The sequence below is a fragment of the Micromys minutus genome (genome assembly GCF_963924665.1).
Source record: "Micromys minutus genome assembly, chromosome: 27".
In the NCBI taxonomy this organism is placed as follows: Eukaryota; Metazoa; Chordata; class Mammalia; order Rodentia; family Muridae; genus Micromys; species Micromys minutus.
The window spans coordinates 37,834,649-37,840,610 of NC_137962.1; positions in this window are offsets into that span (position 1 = coordinate 37,834,649).

Sequence of the window (5,962 nt, forward strand, 5' to 3'; positions counted from 1 at the left end):
AGAAGCTGGAAGAGAAACAATGTGGTCATTGTGTCTTTCCACCAGGGACGGGCTGCAGAGCAGATGGCGCTGCCTGGCAGGCTCAGCAGTGGGCAGGAGGGTGGCCCGGTGGATGTATGCAGGCTGGAGAGCTAGGCTTGGGCAGCGGAGAAGGGCTGTGCAAGGCCAGAGCTCATGTTTGCAATGAGAGCTGCTGTAGCCTTCCAGATCTGGTTCCCAAAATCATTCTCTGGATAACAGACATCGGAAATACAGCCAGTGACAGCCCAGCCCCTCTCCCTCCAGCTCCCTTAACCCCCCCCCCCCCAGCCCTTGGCCTGTCACTGCTTTTGGGGCCATCTCTGTTTGTCACTGATAAGGACAGAAGGGTTGCTATCAACTGGAACTTGAGGCCCGGGGGGGCTAGAAAAGACTGCTCAGTAAACACTGTCCTGGGGCTGTCCCTCGGCTGCTATATTTAACCAGGCAGTGTTAATTAGACAGATGCCATTTTTCCCTTTTACATCTGAATCATTTAAGAGAATTAGACAGTATTGGCCAATGGGGAACTCAGCATCCTTCTGCCCAGCTTGACAGTAGGAAACGTTTGGTTTTTGAGCTGGGAAACATAGTTGGTTCGGTAGCTTATTGTAACGACATGATGCAGCCCAAGTATGTTTCAGGAATTTCAATTTTGATAGTTCTGAACTGAATTAACCTGTCTCAAGGTAACCCCCGTGTACTGATCACTATGTCTACCTGGATACTATGTTGAAGATGAAAGACAATCCAAATTCAAAGAGTTGTTGGGAATGCTACAGAGAATTGAATGGAAGTAGTGTGTGTATGTGTGTGTATGTGAGTACATGTGAATATATATGTGTGTGTGTGTGTGTGCGCATGTATGTGTGTATGTGTAAATGGTTATATGATATTGCACATTGGATACTGGATTAAGCCTTTGAGAATCTCAGTTTCCTCATCTTTAGAATGGGAATATTAATATTCAATGGATCAAGTTGTGAAATGGAATTAAATAATAGTTGCAAATACTGCACAGAATTTAGCTGGAGAGAATTTGTGTTTTAAAATAATTTTATGTGCTAAAGAGGTAGTTCTATTGCTAGAGTGCTTGTCTAGCATGCATAAAGAATTCAATATCCAGCACCACATAAACCAGCATGGCAGCACACCCCTGTAATCCTAGCACGTGGGAGGTAGAGGCCAGAGGATGAAAAGTTCAAGGTCATCCTTAGCTACATAGTGAGTTAAAGGCCAGCCTAGGCTACACGCTTCCTGTATCAAGATAATAATGACAGTCTTAATTTTATGGAATAAATTTCTCCCCAGCAGAGGCAGCCCGAAGCAGAAAAAAAGACAATGTTGCCCATCTCCTATAAATGCTTCTCCCTGATGGTGGCATTTAATCAGCAGGACTGTCACATCCTCTGATCCTCTGCTAAAGCAGCTTACTGTCAGGGTAGCATCTGGAAAGTTATGGTTCGGTACTTAGGTTTTACAGAGTTTGACTAGTTCCCAAGCCCTTTGGGTGAGTTAATAAGCGAACCCTCAGTTTGCTCTGGAACTTCTATCCCTCTCAGCAAGATCTGGAGAAGGTAGCAGTAGGTGACATGGTGCAGCAGGAAGCTCTTGGCCATTAGAGCTGACTGACTCGGGATGAAAACAGGGTGATATGGAGGGGCGGGGCTCGGGTTGCTGACTTCCTGCATCTGCTTTGTTTCCCGATGCCTGTGAGGTGACCGTTACCAACCCCCAAAGGCAGACAGCACATGGAGCATCACCAGGGAGCCACATAAAACGCCACCATTGACTCTCTGTCTCTCCCTCTAGTCACAACTTATTCCCACAAAACAGTAACACAAATACGTTCCTTTTTGTACGCTTTCTTCATGATCTGTCCATCTGAGGCAAATTAACTTGTTGGTTGACCCACTGAGCGGGGAGGGATACTCTGCCCTTCTTCCTTAAGGCTAAATGCTTTTGCTGAATGGACTCACCCCACTCTGAAACCTTTCCTAATTAAAGCTTTGCCTCCGGTTGGCAGGGAGACGTGACTTCCGTGGGTCACCATCATGGTATCCACAGTAGACACTTGGTCACCTCAAGAGATCAGGTGTCGGGTGAACGGTCCTGAAAACCGTGATCCCATTTCCACACAAATTTACGTTAATAATCGAGGTGAGAACAAGGCGGGGTAGGGGAGGCAAATGGTAAATGTATTTAAAAGTCACACGAAGTGGAGAGGAGAAAAGCATGCTCTAGGTGTGACCTTGAGCTTGGGAAGATCAAGCCTGAGTGCCTGGCTCTCAACAGCTGTAAATCACTTGGGTGGGAAGGCCCAGACTGAAGTAAAATTGCTACCGAATAGTGTCGCTTTTCTGTCTTCCCCCAGGGAAGGTTGGCAGTGTGGCAGAGCCAGAAGTACAGACATATCACACCCCAGCTTGTAATATTAACCCTGGCTCTGCAAACCCAACCAAACAAGCCTTCTTTTCCCGAGATCCACTTCCATTTCTGTTTGGCTGCTGTTTCATGGGAGGGAAATAGTCAGGGTGGGGGAGGGGAGGCTTTGGTTGGGGTCACAGGATTCTGTGCTCCCCCTCCTGTCCCTCAGGGAAAGGAGAACAGTAATATGTCACCTTCAGTTTGGCTGCTGAAAGGCATGGCCCTTTAGATCTTGATTCTTGTATATTCATTAGTGTTGATTTGGAAAAATTTAACAAGGACCACTAGGGAAGAGGGAAATTGAACTATCAATATAGTTTATTTGGTAAATATTGATTGGTTTTTATTTATTTATTTTCTGTAATGGTCTGCACCTGTCACTACTGCATTCTACATCTGGGAAGCAAATTTCTATATTTCTATAGAGATGACTAGGAAAAAAAAGGCTAGTAATGATGGAAGGAATGAGGGAGAAGAGAGGGAAGGAGGTGGCCAGAGCATATCCTAGATTCAAAAGTGTCCTCATGCTGTTCTCTGTAATTTTAGTGCTTCTGACCTCTGGGAGAGATGAAGAGAGAGACAGACCCCTTTCCAGTGTTCTCCATCCTCACAGATGGACTCAATGCAGGTTCCCTGCCAGGGACTGGCTTTAGAAATGGCTGGAATGCCACCTGCCACACAGCATGAGAAGCTGCAGCCTCCAGGGGCAGCCAGCCACCTCCAGCAGCCTCCCCCCAAGCCGTACCCCACAGATGATACCATTTGTGGGGCTCTAATGCCAGCCTGCCTCCTGCCGGCCCTTTGCGACTCTCTCACGCATTATCCATTAGCATCCCTGAGACACAGATCAGCCTCTCCGCAGGGCGACACCACACAGGAATGCCTGGGCTGATCATCTCTGCCCTTGAATTTCCTTGTAAGCTGCTTTTACTAGGGGGAAAAAAAATCACCATGGAAAATATTCAAGTGACATACAAGGAATGTTTATCTACTTTTAAAACCTCATCACTGCAAGATGCAAACAAAAGGCACGAGGAAGCAGTTCTTTAACATAACTCCACTTAGAAGCCACATTAAATAGATTTGTTTGGAGAGCTAGTTTTCATCAAAATGGTACCAGGCAAGAAGCTTCTTGAACAATTTCAGCTCTTCCTAAGTTGGCTATGAATAGCCAAGGCTTCCATTTTATATCTCTCTTAAAAGGAGCAATTGCATAACAGCACATAGCTATGTGAGACTCCAGCTCAGGACCCAACAAAAGAGGAAGCCGGGTCCTAAATTGAATCAGCCAGACCACTTCCTATTTTGCTGGGGACAGCTCTAATTTGAATGCATGCCCCAGTCTGGGTTGTAACTCAGACAGCAAAATGTCTTGCAGTGAGATAGATAGATAGATAGATAGATAGATAGATAGATAGATAGATAGATAGGTAGGTAGGTAGGTAGGTAGGTAGGTAGGTAGGTAGGTAGGTAGGTAGATGGATGGATGGATGGATGGATGGGTGGGTGGGTGAGTGGATAGATAAATAGATAATAGATAAGCTTTTATGAATACTGCTGACCACAGATTTATCAGAACATTAGCCACAAATGTAATTTTTATTAGTTTATTTATATAGGATATAAAGAGAACAGTGAAGAGTTTTCCATTTTTGAACCCTGGGGGTTTGGGTGCAAAGAAGAGCTAGAACAATTCAGTAAATATTGATTTTATTGATTTGTTTTCTGTAGTAGTCTATAACTGTCACCTATTAGGGGTGAAATTATACCCCGAATGCTTCATGATACAGACACTTGGAGGCTCCAGCCTTTATAGTGTTATTGTTATTATTATGCTGAGATAAGGTCACCTGAAGTATTGCTATGTTGATCAGACTGGTCTGGAACACCTGGGCTCAAATAATGCTCCTGCCTCAGCCCTCTAAAGGCTGGGACTACACAAATAAGACTGGGTTCAAGCAGGTGAAGCCCATCTTGGAGACAGTGGAAGGTCAGCTCAATTACTGTTCAGAAGTAGGAAACCTCACTCTGCTTGGGGTTGGGGAGGTGGTTACAGCTGAGTGCCACTGTACACAATTGGAAGGTTCTTGGAAAGTTATGTTGAATAGAGTATTTGTAAATGGAATCGCATTAGCATGTGTTCTAGAGACTCGCTCTACAAAGGAGCCCTGCGGTGAAGCCCTAGCGGAATGAAAAGGAAACTTTGTTATGCAAATAACTACTTTTTAATTGATCCATTTTAAGGGGTGAGCTCGTCGGCATTAAACCTTAAAAAGAACACACCTGTGTGTCACCTCCAGCTTCCTCACACCACGGGGAGGCCAAGCAAACATTACAGGGCCATCTCCTCAGCAATGCAAGTGCTTTACAAAGCTACCGACAGAGACCGAACGGTCTACCTTGGGGTGTAGACCCGGGGTCAGGAGGCTTTTTCTGAAAAGGGCCTGTAGTAAATACCTTTGGCTTTGCGGGTGGTTTGGTCTCTGTTATGAGCTGTTGTGGCCTCTGGGTCAGCCGCAGAAGACAGATAAATGGGTACAGTTGTGTTCCAGTCACAGTTTATTCCTGACACTGGCATTCATATCTTCTGGTGTTTGAGATAAGGTCTCATTGTATCCCAGGCTGGTTTCAAGCTGGCTAGGTAGACAAAGGTGACCTTAAACTCTTGCTTCCCCAGGCCTGTGGAGCTTATAGGCACTACCTTACAGTACCTACACAATAGGCTTAGCCGTAGACTTCTTAAAGGGAGAGCCGGTAGCTAATGGGTTAGGGTTAGAAATCCATAGACATGAATTGGAATTTGCAATAGGCTGCTTGCTTCCTGGGTGTTGTGTTGTCTCAACCACAAAACTGCAACAACCAGAGGTCCTTCCTGTGTAGACCCTAATCCTAATCAACATATATGTAGTAGCCATGTGTGTTATTCTTAGAGTCTTTCCAATCCCCAAGAAATGATTGGTAGATATTTCATAAGTGTTTGTTGCATTCATAAAAGCATAGTTAATAGCCTACCACCAGAGTTACATTTGATTCCATCAGGGGAAGGGACCTGGGTATCTTAAGTTTACCAGGAACAGTTACTTTCCTACTCCAAGGTGCCATGACCAACCAACAAACTCAGCCAGAGACAGTGAGAAGTCTGCCTTACTTAATCCAACAGAGGGCAATGGTGTACCTAAACTGTGGCTTTTGTAACTTTTCTTTTTCTTCTCCTTTCCCTCTCAGGCCTTATGATCTTTATCCAGTCAGGTTTGGTGACTGCCCCCGTTGTCCCTTTTGACTTGTGAGGTTTATAAACCGTCTCAGAGTCTAGCACCTATGAGACTCAGCCTTACTTGGATGGCAGAGAATTACATACCATCTTCTCCCACACATTTTCTGGGTTTAAATTCCTTAAATACCACAGGAAGATGGTTCCTTTCATCTCAGGGTGCTGTCCTTTTCTTCTCCTGACCCTCAGAAACAGCCCAAGCTGGCCTCATATTTGCAAAAGCCTCCTGCTGCAGCCTCCAGAATA